Source organism: Paramisgurnus dabryanus, chromosome 8 (genome assembly GCF_030506205.2).
Source record: "Paramisgurnus dabryanus chromosome 8, PD_genome_1.1, whole genome shotgun sequence".
NCBI lineage: Eukaryota > Metazoa > Chordata > Actinopteri > Cypriniformes > Cobitidae > Paramisgurnus > Paramisgurnus dabryanus.
Genome location: NC_133344.1, coordinates 18,130,303 through 18,145,788, shown reverse-complemented (window position 1 = coordinate 18,145,788; position 15,486 = coordinate 18,130,303). Strand labels below are relative to the sequence as shown.

At 43.5% G+C, this 15,486-nt stretch overlaps 1 long non-coding RNA gene and 1 pseudogene across 1 annotated transcript; both read left to right on the top strand.

Annotated features, from left to right (window-relative positions):
- The first annotated feature begins 878 nt into the window (after positions 1-878).
- Positions 879-1,691, top strand: LOC135770910 (uncharacterized). Its single transcript, XR_010542800.1, has 3 exons — positions 879-1,013; positions 1,434-1,501; positions 1,674-1,691. It is a non-coding gene; the product is annotated as an uncharacterized lncRNA (long non-coding RNA).
- Positions 1,692-2,485: 794 nt separating this feature from the next.
- On the top strand, positions 2,486-13,928 carry LOC135770205 (NXPE family member 3-like; annotated as a pseudogene).
- The last annotated feature ends 1,558 nt before the right edge of the window (positions 13,929-15,486 follow it).

Sequence of the window (15,486 nt, the reverse complement as noted above, 5' to 3'; positions counted from 1 at the left end):
AGACACCCAATACAAACATACTTTAAAGTTTTTTCCCGCTATTAAGACGATCATTTACTGCCGACACCGCCCCCCCATTGTGCCCGGCTTTAAAGTGTTGGCTCGTCTGTCCTTCTACAGGACGGTGTTTGTTCCCTAAAAAGTACACTAACTAGCTCCATCTCTTGCCGCCGATGTTAAAAGCTGTTCCTCTTTCGCGTCATATATACCCTGAATACAACACATGACTTAATTTGGCATACAAACAACCAATTTGTAACCAAAGACTAGGCTATGTAAAATGTGAATTAACTTTTATTAGTAACTTTGGTAAGTTTCAGATTTCAATTCATTAATAACCTCGATGGGGGGGGCAAAAAAATGCAGCCTGCCTAGTGTAGTCCATTTATTTAATCCGGCTCTGCATATAGGTTTGCCCATGTGGGAAAATAATGTGGGGCCCTCATGGCATCTATGTGGGCAAAATAATATGCTTGAAATACATCTTTATACATTTAAAATCTTGAAATAATAACTTTTGGTTGATTGACACTTTTAAACAAAGACAAAATAATATAACAGATATGATTTAATCAGTATAAAACATTTTAAATAAAAATGCATTATTTTTGACATTTAATTGTGATATTTATAATGTTTACCTGCATATGAATTTATCAATTCATTTTTTTTTTTAAATTGCACAGCTGAGAATTAGTCAAAAAAAAGAAATTTCAGAAAGTTCATCAGTTTGTTAGTGTGTGAATTATAGAAATGTTTCAAACATTCTGGAAGGAGCCTGATTAGTGGAGTCAGGTGTTTCATATAAGGAGACCTCATTATGACCTGCTCACTGCTGCAAGACACGCTTGACAAAGTAGTCCTGTTTCGAAAAGCATTCGTCTCTCGCAAGGCATGCTGACAGACAACATTGTAAGCCAACATTAGCCTACTGATTTTCTTTATAAGCAGCATTTTTATGTTATACATTCTTTCAGATAATAAAATGAAACTTACAGCTCGAAAACAATACAGTAAGTAATTCTCCTTATTTTTGTTTGCAAAAGGACACAATTGACTAAATTCATAATTTTAAGAACAAAGTATAAACTTTTAATGAATTACAGTAGTTGCAGTGTATGTGTAAAATGATAACTATCGGTTCTGGTGCACAAAAACCATGGATCTTATTTTGATATAGGCTAAATTAAAGATATTATTCTACACATCTGTATTGAAGCTAAAGCTTTAATGACAATTATTGTGATTTTTAATTATATAATTTTTTCCCTTTACACTAAAAAATCAGTTATAGACTAATTTTGACCTTACTCTTGTATTGTTCCAACTTGACTCTCAAAATCTTTGAATGTGTCCTATTTGTAATGTCAGTAAAGTAATCAAACATCTTAACCACTTTTTTCTAGTAAATGTGAACATTATGTCTGTTGTAGTCAACAGGGAGAGACCCTGTTTAAAAATGATGTTTGCTGGGATCTGCCTTGTATTAATATGTTTTCTGGTGAGTCAATCAACTTGTTTGAAGTTGTTTAAATGACAGCCTTTTGAAATTCCTTTCTGTTTTTAATTCAACTTTTTTTTGTGCATTCATAGTTCATGTTTACATTCTTTTATTAAACATTGTTTGTTCACTGAATTTGCAGAGTTAATAACCGTCTATTGTGTGTTTGTAGATTGTATGGTCGTATATACAGTCGTGGCCAAAAATATTAGCACCCTTGGTAAATATGATCAAATAAGGCTGTAAAAAATTAATCTGCATTGTTAATCCTTTTGATTTTTTATTTAAACAATTCACAAAAATTTATCCTTTCATTGGATAATAGGAATTTAAAATGGAGGGGAAATATCATTATGAAATCAATGTTTTTCTCAAATACTCGTTGGACACAATTATTAGCACCCCTAGAAATTCTTATTGGTAAAATATCTCTGAAGTATATTCCCATTCATTTTCACAATTTTCAGAACTCCAGCATGATTGTAAACACAAAATCATTCAGCTCTGGCTTCTGTTTCACAAAAATATAAAGAGGAGGGGAAACAAAGCCTAAATTCCCTTAATCATCCATCACAATGAGAAAAACCAAAGAATATATTTCTGATGTGCAGCAAAAGATAATTGATCTTCACAAATTGGTGAAGTGGCTTTAAGAAAAGAGCTAGAGCAGTGAAAATGAGCATTTCCATCATCAGGGCAATAATTAAGAATTTCCAACCATCAGAAAATGTTACAAAACTGCCTGAAAGAGAACCTATGCCTATATCGTCCTAATGTGCGGTGAGAAGGAGAGTTTGAGTAGCTAAAGACTCTCCTAGGGTCACAGCTGAAGAATTGCAGAAAATTGTTGAGCCTCTGGTTCAGAAAACCTTTAAAAAAATTGTCAAACAGAACCTACATCAACACATGTTGTTTGGGAGGGTTACAAGAAAAAATTCTCCTAGCTCATTCAAAAACAAACTAAAGCATATTCAGTTATCAGTCATGACTGGAACTTTAAATGGGAATGGCTTCTATGGTCAGATGAAACTAAAAAATGAGCTTTTAGCAGCAAACACTCAAGATGGGTTTGGTAAACACAGAGAAAAAAAGTACCCCATGTGTACAATGAAATATACTGCTGTGTTTTTGATGTTGTGGGCCTATATTTCTGCTGGAGGTTCTGGACATCTTGTTAAAATACATGGCATCATGGATTCTATCAAATACCAACAGATAAAAAATCCGTAAGTGACTGACTCTGTTAGAATTCTTATAATGGGCCATGTTTGGATCCTCTAAGTGTACAATAACCAAAACACAAACCTCAAAAACAACACAAAAATGGGTCACTGAGCTCAAAACCAAACTTCTGCTAAAGCCATTCCACTCTTCTGACCTGAACCCCACAGAAAATGAGAGGAGTGAACTGAAGAGGAGAAGCAACAACATGTAGCTGGGAATCTAAAAGGTCTGGAGTGATTCTGGATGAAGGAATGGTCTCTGATCTCTTGTTAGGTGATTTCTTACCTCATCAGGCATTAAAGGAGAAAATTTAGACCTGTTAAACTGGCAAATGGAGGTTTTAAAAAGTATTGAATAAAAGGGTGCTAATAATTTTGGACAATGTGTATTAGAGAAAAACATTTATTTCATAATCATATTTCCCCCCATTTTAAATTCTTATTATCCAATAAAAGAATACATTTTTGTGAATTTTTTTTATGAAAAATCAAAAGGATTAACAATGCAGATGAATTTCTCACAGCCTTATTTGATCATATTTACCAAGGGTGCTAATATTTTTGGCCACGACTGTAGGAAGTAAAGAAAACAAACAAGATCCACACATCTTTTTGTCGCAACACTCTGAAAAAAATTACAACTCCAGAAACTCCTCCACCTCTCCTGCAGATGTTCAGCTAGAAATCAGTTCAGAAGACTCAGAGTCAAGTTCAAGTTCATTTTACTCTGAATTTGGAATCAGTTCAGAAAGTTACTCCAGTTTACAGCAGACTCTTTACTGGGCTGGACCAGACAGATCAATTACAAATGTGTCTATGAGTACAAGTCCAGCTCACTCCACCTTTATCATTCAGAACCTGAAAGACAGCTACCAGATAGGGGAGGAGCTTTTTGTTACTATCCATGCCAGGGACTTTAACAATAAATCTAAACGTTATGGAGGGGATTTCTTTCAAGCAAAGCTTTTCTCATCCGAAAGTCCTCAAAAGGTACTGTATGTCTGCTATCAGTAATGTTTACTTATCTTTATCTTATCTTTCTGGACATTAATTTAAGAATTAAATTTTTTTGTCACAGGCCAGTGTGTTTGGGAAGGTGGTGGATTTGCTCAACGGCTCCTACTCTGTGCGTTTTCTTCTGCCGTGGGTTGGACTGGCACAGGTGGCTGTGCGTCTGATTCACTCCAGTGAAGCTGTGCAGGTCCTCAAGCATCACAGAGAAACTGATTCTGACAAGAGTGTCTTTCCTTGGATATTTTGAAGGACCAGGACCGAATGGGACCAGACTGAAAGAAACAGTGTTGTGCACTGTGAAGTCAGACAAGAATGGACTGGAGAGGATCAAAAATGGAGATTGTTGCTGTGAATACAAAGATTCTCAAACTGGAGAAGAATGGCGCTGTCAGAGACCCAAATCACTGCCATGCAGCGCTCGTGTGTATCACTCTTTTGGAGAGTATATCAACCACGTGACTGCCAAAGAAGCAATGTTTTTGTGAGATTATATAATGCTGAATTAATTTATATTTGTATTATCTTTACATTTGTTGATATTTGATCATTTTTTTCCATTATTATCTAGTTTAACTGTTTGAATATTAATAAAGCTATTGGAAAACACTACGATAGAGATGTTGTCTTTTACAGAAATCCAAGCAACAAGGGTATCAATGGACTAAAAAACATAATCAAGATTCTTCCCTCTAACGGAAGTACAACAATTGGTATGTTGGTTTTTGATGCATGGTGATGCACACTTTTCACTAATAGCAACTTAAATCTTAAAAAATGTATACATGTACATATATACATGTCTGTCTGTCTGTCTCCCCTTGTGATGTCAGAAGGGGATAATAACGCCCCCTAATCTGCACTATCCAACCACTGCAGTGCCATCCATGGTTGAGATTCATACTCTGATTCTTGAGGTTTGTGTGTCCCAAATATACAGCAGATATTTTTTGTGTTAAGTTTCTAAAACTCCTTAATGACAAACTGCTGTGAAAGTGCTGGATCTCATTTACATCATTGACAGAAAATAAACTTTTGATTAGTAAATTAATTAAGTAATGATCTTTACCATTACTGTATGTACCAACTACCACAGAATTAGACTATTAACTTTACATGTTCATAACAAATGTGGTGTATTAACACAGAGTTAACACAACCAGGGAAAAAAACTTGCAGGCAAAAAGTCAAGAGTCAAGAGTCCAACTAAAACAAACACTCATCACAATAATGGTGACTTAAAATTAAACAAAACATCAACATCTAAGCCTAATAAGTGAATTGTGTTTTCTACAGCAATATATTTACTGAACATTCAGAAATAATGTTTTATAAAATAATAAAATGCAATGTTTCTCTATCATTTACATAATAGTCAAACAAGTCAATATAATAAACAGTTGTTGTTTAAACATTGTGTGAGCATTAAAACATGACATTGTCATAACGTTTATAAATGGTAAAATGTAACATTCCTCTAACGTTGAGACAACACAAAAACGTTCTTAAAACGTCAAGAAAACTGGACACTTTTTCTGTTGGCAGAACGTTTTTGGGAATCTTGGGAACTTTCAGGGAACGTTCTTATAACTTTTTTCTGTTAGCTGGGATTTAGTGCAGAGATCAGCTCATTTGCATTTAAAAGGACACACCCTAAAACAGCACATTTTTGCTCACACCTACAAAGTGGCAATTTTAATATGCTATAATAAATTATCTATATGCTATTTTGAGCTAGAACTTCAAATACATACTCTGGGGACACCAAAGATTTATTTTACATATTTAACAAGTCTTGTGAAATGTCCCCTTTAATTAATTTGTGTTGATGGCATTTAATAAAGGTTAATTAATAGTGCAAATACAAGGTGTACATTCACTATAACACTTCATCCTGCAGATGTTACACAGAAATGTCGTCCTGGTTTGCACACACCAGTTCCTGCTGGCTTTTACCTGAATGATGTGTGGACATCTTTGTTGTGTAGCACTCGTCGTTTTACTACCCAAACAACAACACAGTGTTTAAAAGACAAACACATCTTTATGATTGGAGACTCTACCTTGAGACAGTGGTTTGAGTTACTGGTGAAAGTTGTACCAAGTAAGATGTGTACTTGAATATTAAGTCATATTCATAAAATCATACGGTATCATCATTGTTGGTGTTTCTCACTGCAGCTTTGAAGCAGATGAACCTGCATGTTATACATCAGGCAGGTCCACTTATAGCAGTGGATGTGGAGAACAACATTGACTTACACTGGAGGGCTCACGGTGTTCCTCTACGAAGTCGTAAAACTGAAGTTACTAATCTGCACTACATCAGTAATGAGATTGATGATCTGACTGGAGGACCTCACACTGTGTTTGTTTTTCACCTGGGGATGCACTTTGCGACATTTCCTCTAGATTACTTCACCAAAAGAGTGCTGAGGATCCGTAAAGCGGTACTAGATTTGTTACAGCGGGCACCAGACACTACTGTTATAATCAAGACTGCCAACACTGGCTTTAAGGTTAGAGTCTTACAGTATTCATTGTATAAATTGGATTATGTGTTGTAAATTATATTACATTCATGCATTTTAAGGGGCGATTTAAATTTCATGTCTAAAACAGCACGGAATAAGAACGTATAAAGACGTGAAATATAAACCACCAAAGATGTTTTTATCTAAAGTGATTTTCAGCTATTTAGGCTTTACTTTCTATTATTAGTAGGCTACATGCATTTTGCATTTTGATCAAACCCATGACATTGGCGTTGTTAGCCATGCTCTACTAGTCAGTGTTCCAATTATGTCAAAGATTTGGGGTCCCATAAACTCTAAAAACAAACGATGCTAAATAGCACTAAAAGTGGTTCACTGGCTCGTAATCATTAGCCTGGTCCTAGCAGACTCTCGTACATTCATAAAATTTGTACAGAGAGTCTGGCCACGCTTCATTGCGAAGCGTTACTTCCGTTAAGGAGGGTCCTCTGAAGTTTAAAACTATTGGATCTGCCCAGAGTCACTCAGGACCTGCCATAGGCAACCGTTAACGTGTGGTCGTGACGTATATCATGCGCCAAAACCGGCCGGAAACAACAAGTCCGAATAATCAGACCAACAAAACTTAGCAAACATTGTTCTTGCTCCGGCTTCTGTATATTTGGCAGTTTTGCAACAACGGACCGAATAGCTTTTCTCACGTCTTTCTCCGCTGCCATTACTGAACTACACCTCAAACTGACGCACGACCTCAACGTCATCGTTCTTAGCCACCCCCCCCTGTTCGCTGATTGGACCTGCAGATATTTGCAGGAGAAAACGAAACTCTACACAGCAGTCCCAGACGTTGTACTGAAGCGAAATGAAAATTAAGTGGAAACACGAAGGAGGGCGGAGCCAGGTTAAGTAATCATAGGGGAACCATTTTAAATGCCATAGAGCACATATTTAGTACCTGTGTAGCACCTATGTAGAACCATATCTGGGGCTATAGTGGTGCTATATCACCCCTCAAATGGTTCTTCATAGGTGCTTTATAGGTTCTATATAGCACTAAAAATGGTTCCCCTATGATAACGAGCTTTTAGTGCTATTCAGCACCTTTTTTTTTTTTTAGTTTAGCTAAGCTGGGACCATCCAGCCCCCACTTTAATTCGAACACTGCTACTAGTTGAGCTACAGCAATGTACAGAAGAAAAGTATTTTTGGGGGCACACACACACACTCATGCGCGCATTCTGGTTTCCATGTTTTGTGGGAACATTGCATAGACGTAATGGTTTTTAAACTATACAAACTGAGATCTGTTTCGACCTCACTCTGACCGTCACTACGGTCTAAAAAGGAATGATCACCTTCGTTCTGCCTATCACCGAGACCATATGTCAACAAAGTCATGTCCATGACCTCTGGAAGCAGAACGACCCGCGCCTATAAATAGCAGAGAATGCTCCCAGTTCAGTCTCTCACCTTGATCGCCTCATACGAGACCGTGAGTAAGAGATTACGTATTCAGGTAAGAAGTCCTGATTATTTTCTTGTTGCATTCCACTAATTCGTTACCTAAACGGTGCGGGTGCCTTGTGCCCCCGAGAATTGTTGTGGTTTGTGTATTTTACTTATTATTTCTAGGCTATATACCCTTTCATTTAAACTTATATGCACTAGATTTCCGGGTAATTTAAGTTGTTTATCCGTGTGCCTCTACTGCTGTTCGCAGCCGTGGGCTTTGTGCTAGCCCACTAAGTGCGTTCGCGCACTGGTGTGGGCCGCCATTATACCTGTGCTTGTATTTATTGCTGTTTTCAGCTGGTATATTGTGTCTGCTGCTAGTGCTATTTTTTGTTGAATTATTTAGTGGGTGACTGTTTTTTCCAGTACATTATAAACAGCCCTGTTATTATTGTGTTTCCTGTTCACTATTTCAGTCTGTTAGGTGCGTTTACGTGCTGGTGCAGGCTGTGGCAGTATTCCCCACACCCTATACCCCTGTTCGCAGCTGGTAAGGGGTTAGTGTGTGCCTGCTAAGTGCATTCATGCACCGGTGCGGGCCATCATAATACTGGGTGCTGTGCTTTTCTGCTCTTTAGGTACTTTTCCGCCTTGAGTGGCGGCTACAACCACACTTTTCCTGCAATACTCCCCTCTGACACGCCCTATACCCCTGTTTGCAGCTGGTGGGGCTAGTGTGCGACCGCTAAGTGCATTCGTGCGCTGGTGCGGCCCACCGTATTACCTTGGCGGATTGCTGGAGGAGGACTCCAGGCATTACATTGGGATTCTGTGTTGCTGCAATGGCTTCCCACTACTGCAGGATCTGCAACGCCTCCATGAGTTCTAGGGATGGGCACAGGGAGTGCCCCACATGCCTTGGAGCTGCCCACGTGCTGGAAGACGTGGACAATCCCTGTAGTGCAGCCTGCGATCTCTCCAGGGACGAGCGACGGCGCCGGGCCAGCCAGGTGCGCGGCCATGTGCGTGGCCATGTGCGTGAGGAAGTGAGCGGGAGGCGGCGCTCCCCTGACCAGCCGTCCCTCTCCAGTAGGCATGGGCGTAAACACAAGCGCAAGCATTCACGTTCGCGTGATCGACAGCGGGATTCCCCCCATGGAGTTACCCAGGTGGAGCCACCCAAATCTGTTAAGCCCCCTGCCTCAGCTACGGTGGCAGAAAGCAGCAGCACGGGGTCACTCGAGATCCTTGCAGCTCTCCAGGCTCTGTCACGGAGGTTGGACAAATTAGAAGGTAAACAACAAGACTTATTACATGAGGATCCCCTCTCAGTCAGGCCTGAGAGCTTCGGTGAGGAGGAACATCAAGACAATGTAGATGTGTTATCCCTATGCGCTTCACACACAGTGGTGGATGACACCACAGGTGGCGACGACCTCGAAGGGGAGCTACATTCTAGCTCTGCTGAGCCAGCTGACGGCTCCCCGGAGCCAGGAGAGGCCCCTGTCAGTTCCCTGATGTCACGGGTACTGAGCGCTGCCAAGGTTTTGGGCCTTCAGGGGCCTACATCTGCCCCGGCTCCTGCTGGAGGTGTTTGGGAGGGCATCTCCCGACCTGAACCACGGCCTTCTATACCTGTAGCAGATGACTATACTGCAATGCTGAGGTCATCATGGGGTACAAATTCGAAACGGCCCCAGTTTAATGCAGGTTGTCGCCAGCTGGCAAATGCTAGTTATCTGGTTGAAACTGGACTGGGAAACATGCCACCAGTTGAGTTGCCTATGGCTGCATTGACGTCTCTGGGGTTTTCCCGGGTATCCTCCGATCCACGGTGCCCTCGCAAGGAGTGTGCCAAGACGGACCGTTTGGTCACTAATTCCTTCAACGCATCAGCTCGAGCGGCCCGTATGGGTAACGCTCTAGCCATCACCCTGGCGGCTCTACGGAAGACACTGGGCTCAGACGATCGTGATTCCAGGGCCCTGGTCGATGCGGCTCTTTCTACCCACTCCCAGCTGACACGTGACGTAGGGGCTGCTATGGCCTCTGCAGTGCTCTGTCGCAGACAAGTTTGGCTGGCACAAACCTCCCTGCCAGATGTCATCAGACAGGAGCTACTCAACCTCCCTGTGGTACCAGGACACGTCTTTCACCCTGGATTCCAGGAGGTGCTTGATCGGATTGAACGGACTGCAGCATCTAGGGAAGCTGTCCAGAGGGTTTGCTCTAGGTCTGCTTCAACTGCCGGCCGCCCACCTATCAGCAGTTAAAGGCTGCGGCAGCCTACCCGGCCTCCATCAGCAGGTGACAACCCAGAGGCCCCATGGGACTGGCGATTTCGTGCACCTGACCGACGTACAGCCTCAAATTCCAGAGCTAAGGGATGGCGAGGACCACAGCGGGGCACAGGCAGGGGTGCAGGCCGCGGTGGCGGTCCTGCATAGGAGTCCCGGGTCGCCCATCGATTGTCCTTCCCAGCTGTCACGGATCTCCTGGAAAGGAATTGTGCCAGACCCTTGGGTCGTGGCTACGGTGGCTCGCGGCTACCGATTACAATTTCGGCGGCGACCCCCAACGTTTTCAGGGATCAAGATAACGTCCGTAAAAGACCCTGTTTTAATGTACGTCCTCGTCAAAGAGGTCCAGGAGTTACTTCTGAAAGGGGCCATCTCAGAAGTACCGCCCAGCGCACAGCTCACTGGGTTTTACTCCAAATACTTTATTGTTCCAAAAAAAGATGGCGGTCATCGGCCTGTTCTTGACCTCAGGCCCTTGAACCGATATCTCAAGGTGCTACCCTTCAAGATGGTCCACACAAGGGTGGTGATGCAGTCTATCCAGCAGGGGGAGTGGTTCACGTCCTTGGATCTGAAAGACGCCTATTTACACGTCCCAATCTGTCCAGAACACCAGCCCTTCCTGCGCTTTGCCTTTCAAGGCAGGGTATTCCAGTTCCAGGTCATTCCCTTCGGTCCTTCTCTGGCCCCAAGGGTCTTTACTCGCGTGGTGTCAGCTGCGCTGTCCCCCCTCCAGGCTCGAGGATTGAAGATCTTGCCCTACCTGGACGATTGGCTCATGTGCGCCCCCTCTCGGGAGCAGGTAGTACGAGACACAAGCACAGTTCTGGCCCACATTCAAATGCTAGGCTTCACTGTCAACCACAAAAAGAGCAACCTGCAACCCTGCCAACAGGCAGAGTTCATCGGCATCCTTCTGGACTCGGTAAGCATGACTGCGTCTCTCACTTCACAGAGAGCAGACAGCTTGATCAACATGACGAAGCAGTTCCACTTAGGCAGCCTTGTCACAGCTCACAGAGTTCAAAAGCTACTGGGCTTGGTGGCTGCAGCAGCAGCAGTTATTCCTCTGGGCCTGCTGAGGGCACACCCCCTGCAGTGCTGGTTCAATGCTTTTCATCTTCACCCCAGAGACGACAGGCAGATGAAACTGCATATATCTCAAACCTTCATCAAAGCCCTACGCCCTTGGACCAACCGGGAGTTCATTTTACAAGGTGTCCCACTGGGGGGCCTTCCCCACAGGAGACAGGTCATCTCAACGGACGCGTCCCTGACAGGCTGGGGGGCTGTCTGGGAAGGAAGGGCAGTGAGCGGCACATGGCAGTCGCTGTGGATGAAGGAGCACATAAATGTCCTCGAGTTGAAGGCCATCCATCTTGCTCTTCAGAAATTCCTGCCAGAGTTGCAAGGCCAACATGTTTTGGTGAGGACAGACAGCACTTCGGCAGTATATCATATCAATCACCAGGGAGGCACGAGGTCCCAGCGATGCCTCCAGGTGGCAGAGGAGTTGCTGATATGGGCATGGCCTCGATTTTCCTCACTGAGGGCAGTGCACATCCCAGGTGTGGAGAACAGAGCGGCCGACATTCTCTCCAGGACAGGGCCACTCCCGGGAGAGTGGAGGTTGAACATCGACATAGTCGTCCAGATCTGGATGCGTTACGGTGCGGCCCAGATGGATCTCTTTGCGTCAGCGGAGACAACACACTGCCCAGAATGGTACTCCTCATGGGGCAGGAGGGCAGTTCGGGCCTGGATGCTCTGTCGCAAGACTGGCCAACAGGCTTGTTATATGCTTTTCCTCCACTCCCTCTCATAACTCAGGTCCTCCGACGGATCAGAGAGGGCCACCACTCAGTCCTGTTGGTCGCGCCACAGTGGCCGGCGAGGCCATGGTTCCCAGAACTCTTCCGGATGCTGCAGGGTCAGCCATGGCAGTTACCGTGCAGAGCAGATCTCCTGACGCAAGCAGACGGGCGTATTTGGCATCCGAACCCGGAAGCCCTGTGTCTATGGGTTTGGCCCCTGCAGAGCCCATCGATGGACAGCTAGATAAGGCTGTACAGGAGACACTCAATAATGCCAGGGCCCCATCTACCAGAGCTGGCTACGCACTCAGGTGGAGGATCTTTTCAGAGTGGTGTTTTGGCTTGGGCATCGAGCCAACGGTCTGCCCCGTGCCACAAGTATTATGCTTCTTGCAGTCCCATTTTGATCAGGGCAAGGCAGCCAGTACGATTAAGGTCTATGCTTCGGCCATTTCAGCTTTTCACCAGGGGGCAGATAACACATCCCTGGGTAGGCACCCTCTGATTAGCCGGTTTTAAGGGGAGCCCGCCGGTTACGTCTAGGTCGCACCTTGCGGGCACCAAGCTGGGACCTGCCTACAGTTCTGACATCTCTCACTGAAGGTCCTTATGAAGCTATTTCAGACGCAGATCTACGGTCTTTGTCTCTTAAGACTGCATTTCTCTTGGCTCTCTGTTCAACCAAACGAGTCGGGAAGCTGTGTGCTCTCTCCGTTAGTGATGACTGTTTGAGGTGGCAGGCAGGGGGCACTGGCGTGTCACTCTGGCCGAATCCAGCTTTCCTGCCAAAAGTGCTTGATCAGCAGTCCATGAACAAGGTGTTGGAGCTGGCTCAATTCCAGCCTTCCTCTGCCTCACAGGCAGAGCATGACAAGCTTATCACATTGTGTCCAGTCAGGGCCTTGAAAGCCTATCTGATCCGTACACAGGCTTTAAGAAGAATGCACTCTCAACTGTTTGTCTGTTATGGGGCGGCAAGGCAGGGACTGCCGCTTTCCAAACAGAGGCTATCTCATTGGCTGGTGGAGGTTATTTCCCATGCTTATAAGGCTCAGGGGATACCGGTCCCAACAGGTACAAAGGCTCATTCTACTAGGAGTGTGGCTACATCTTGGGCTGCCCTCAAGGGTGTGGCAGCAAGCGACATCTGTGCAGCGGCTTTGTGGTCTACGCCATGCACTTTTACAAGATTTTACCGGGTGGATGTGACTAGACCAGCTCCGGTCGGCGACGCTGCCCTCATGTCTGTGACTGAGCGAGGTTCTAATTGATCCTGGGTTCCTCGCGACTCTGTTGGTATGTGTCATCCCTTTTTAGACCGTAGTGACGGTCAGAGTGAGGTCGAAACAGATCGTAGGTTACGCATGTAACCATGGATCTGTGAGACCGAGGGATGACCGTCACTATCCTTGTCGCTCTGACCATTCTGAGGCGCTCAAGGTAGGAGACTGAACCGGGAGCATTCTCTGCTATTTATAGGCGGGGGTCGTTCTGCTTCCGGAGGTCATGGACATGACTTTGTTGACATATGGTCTCGGTGATAGGCAGAACGAAGGTGATCATTCCTTTTTAGACCGTAGTGACGTCATCCCTCGGTCTCACAGATCCATGGTTACATGCGTAACCTACGTTTTCTATTCCCTTCCCCTATCCCAAACCGTAACCCCAACCATCACAGAGCCTTTCTCATTCTTCAGATTTTCCATAAACATCATTCTCCATGACTTATAAGCTTTTTTCCACATGTGGACCTCAAAATGTCCCAATAAGATAAAAAATGTACTGGTATTCTTATCTTTGTGGGGCATTTGGCCCCCACAACGTGATAATTACCAGGTACACACACACACACCTGTATCTATTTTTGTAAATAAATATGCAAAGTATATATTATGTATATTTATATTATGACTTTTGTTTTTCTGTCCTTCTAATAGGATGTGTATGGGAGTGACTGGTATGCTCTGCAGTTGGACACAATTCTACGGTGGGCTTTTCAGGATGTTGGTGTTTATATTATAGATGTGTGGCAAATGACAGCCTGTCACTACAACAAAGAGAACATTCATCCAGGTGGTGTTATCCTAAAAAATGAGATAGACATTTTACTTTCTTTTATTTGTCCGGCATGAACTTTTTAAAAGAAATGACAAAGTCAAAGGATATCCTGTTTTGTAGTTTCTTTTCTAAAATGTGAAAAAAAGTATCAATATTTAAAGAAATATATATTATTACTCTGCTGTTTCTTTGTTGGGTATGGTTTTAATGATTTTTAATGTGCAACAAAAACATGGTAATAGTTCAAATATGGAAAACAGTGATTAAGTTTAATGTTCAATAATGATTCAAAAAATGTTTAGATAAAAATTATTAGAGGAACGGATTTCTGCATTCAACTTTACCTCATGTGAACATGTGTGATTCCGCACCCCTGTGAAATCTGGCGAACTTTGGCGTTGTACCAAGAAGATGAATCTAGAAATCTCTACTAATATAACGTTGAGACGGTCACATTTTAAACCCTACATTTTCTATACAGAGGAGGTTAACTGCACATTGCCGTACTGGGGTTTGGAAGTGTTGTGAGCGTTTCTTACACGTTTTAATTCCTCAGCAAAATGCAGCAACAGCAAAGAGCTCGTGAGCGCGCTCAGACGTTGATGATGTCAGCGACTGCACCGAATGCAGCGCCTGCCGCCAGAAGTAACACATCAAAATGGCGAAAATCTCCGAAAAGTGACAAGGATGCAGCAATAATATTGTGCACATTAAACAGATTAAAAGACAAATAACAGATTAATGGGCGCTTCTTTGATTTTGAGGCTTAAAAAACCAAGGGGGAAACTGCCCCCTCAGTTTGAATGGGCATGACGCCTCTGACTTGTCAGTGACCTACCGTGTATCTCAATCAGCTCCCTTGTTCAGTAGTCAGGGCACTGATCAGGGAGTCAGCCATTTTAAGGGCTGTCTCAATTGAAAAATCCGTTCAGTGCACAAAAAATTCCCCTAAAAATTCCCACAATCCAATGCAAAAACCAGTGAGCATCGATGGTCCCTAACCGGAAATCACGTGACCTTTTCTGAAGCTCGCCAACCGAACGTCACGTGATCCAACTCAATAAACTTTAGGTGTGTTCGACATCGGCTGTGGCTGGATGTAACCGATCGGCGAGATTAGCCACGTGCAGGCGGGGAGGAGCTGAAAACGGAGACGTGAAGTCGGACGCGCTGTGGTTCCCGTAGTTTGCTGCATTTACGTCAGGCATGGCTGATCACGTGCCGTTTGCTTGCTTAATCGCATTAAACATGATTTGTAAGATGTAAACTACATAAAAAGTGAATTATACTGTTTTGAATGTCCATGCATGAGCATGAGTGGAACTGAAGAGGCTTACAGCATCTGTTTTTACAAGAATAAAGTTTAACAGAAGCATAAATTATTTAAATACCAATGTAGTGGGGTCTACGTTTTTGTATCCATTTTATTTTGATGAAGATGACACAATATAACATCGTGACTACATGAAAAGAGCTTTAACTGTTATAAAAATACAGATTTGTGAGCATTTGTGGAACTGAGGGCGTGAAAATACACACGAAACACACGTGATTGTTGTCATGTGGTGAATCCGACCAATCTTGAAACAGCTGTGTCGTCATTACAGCCCGTGCAGCTCCTCTTCGGGAACT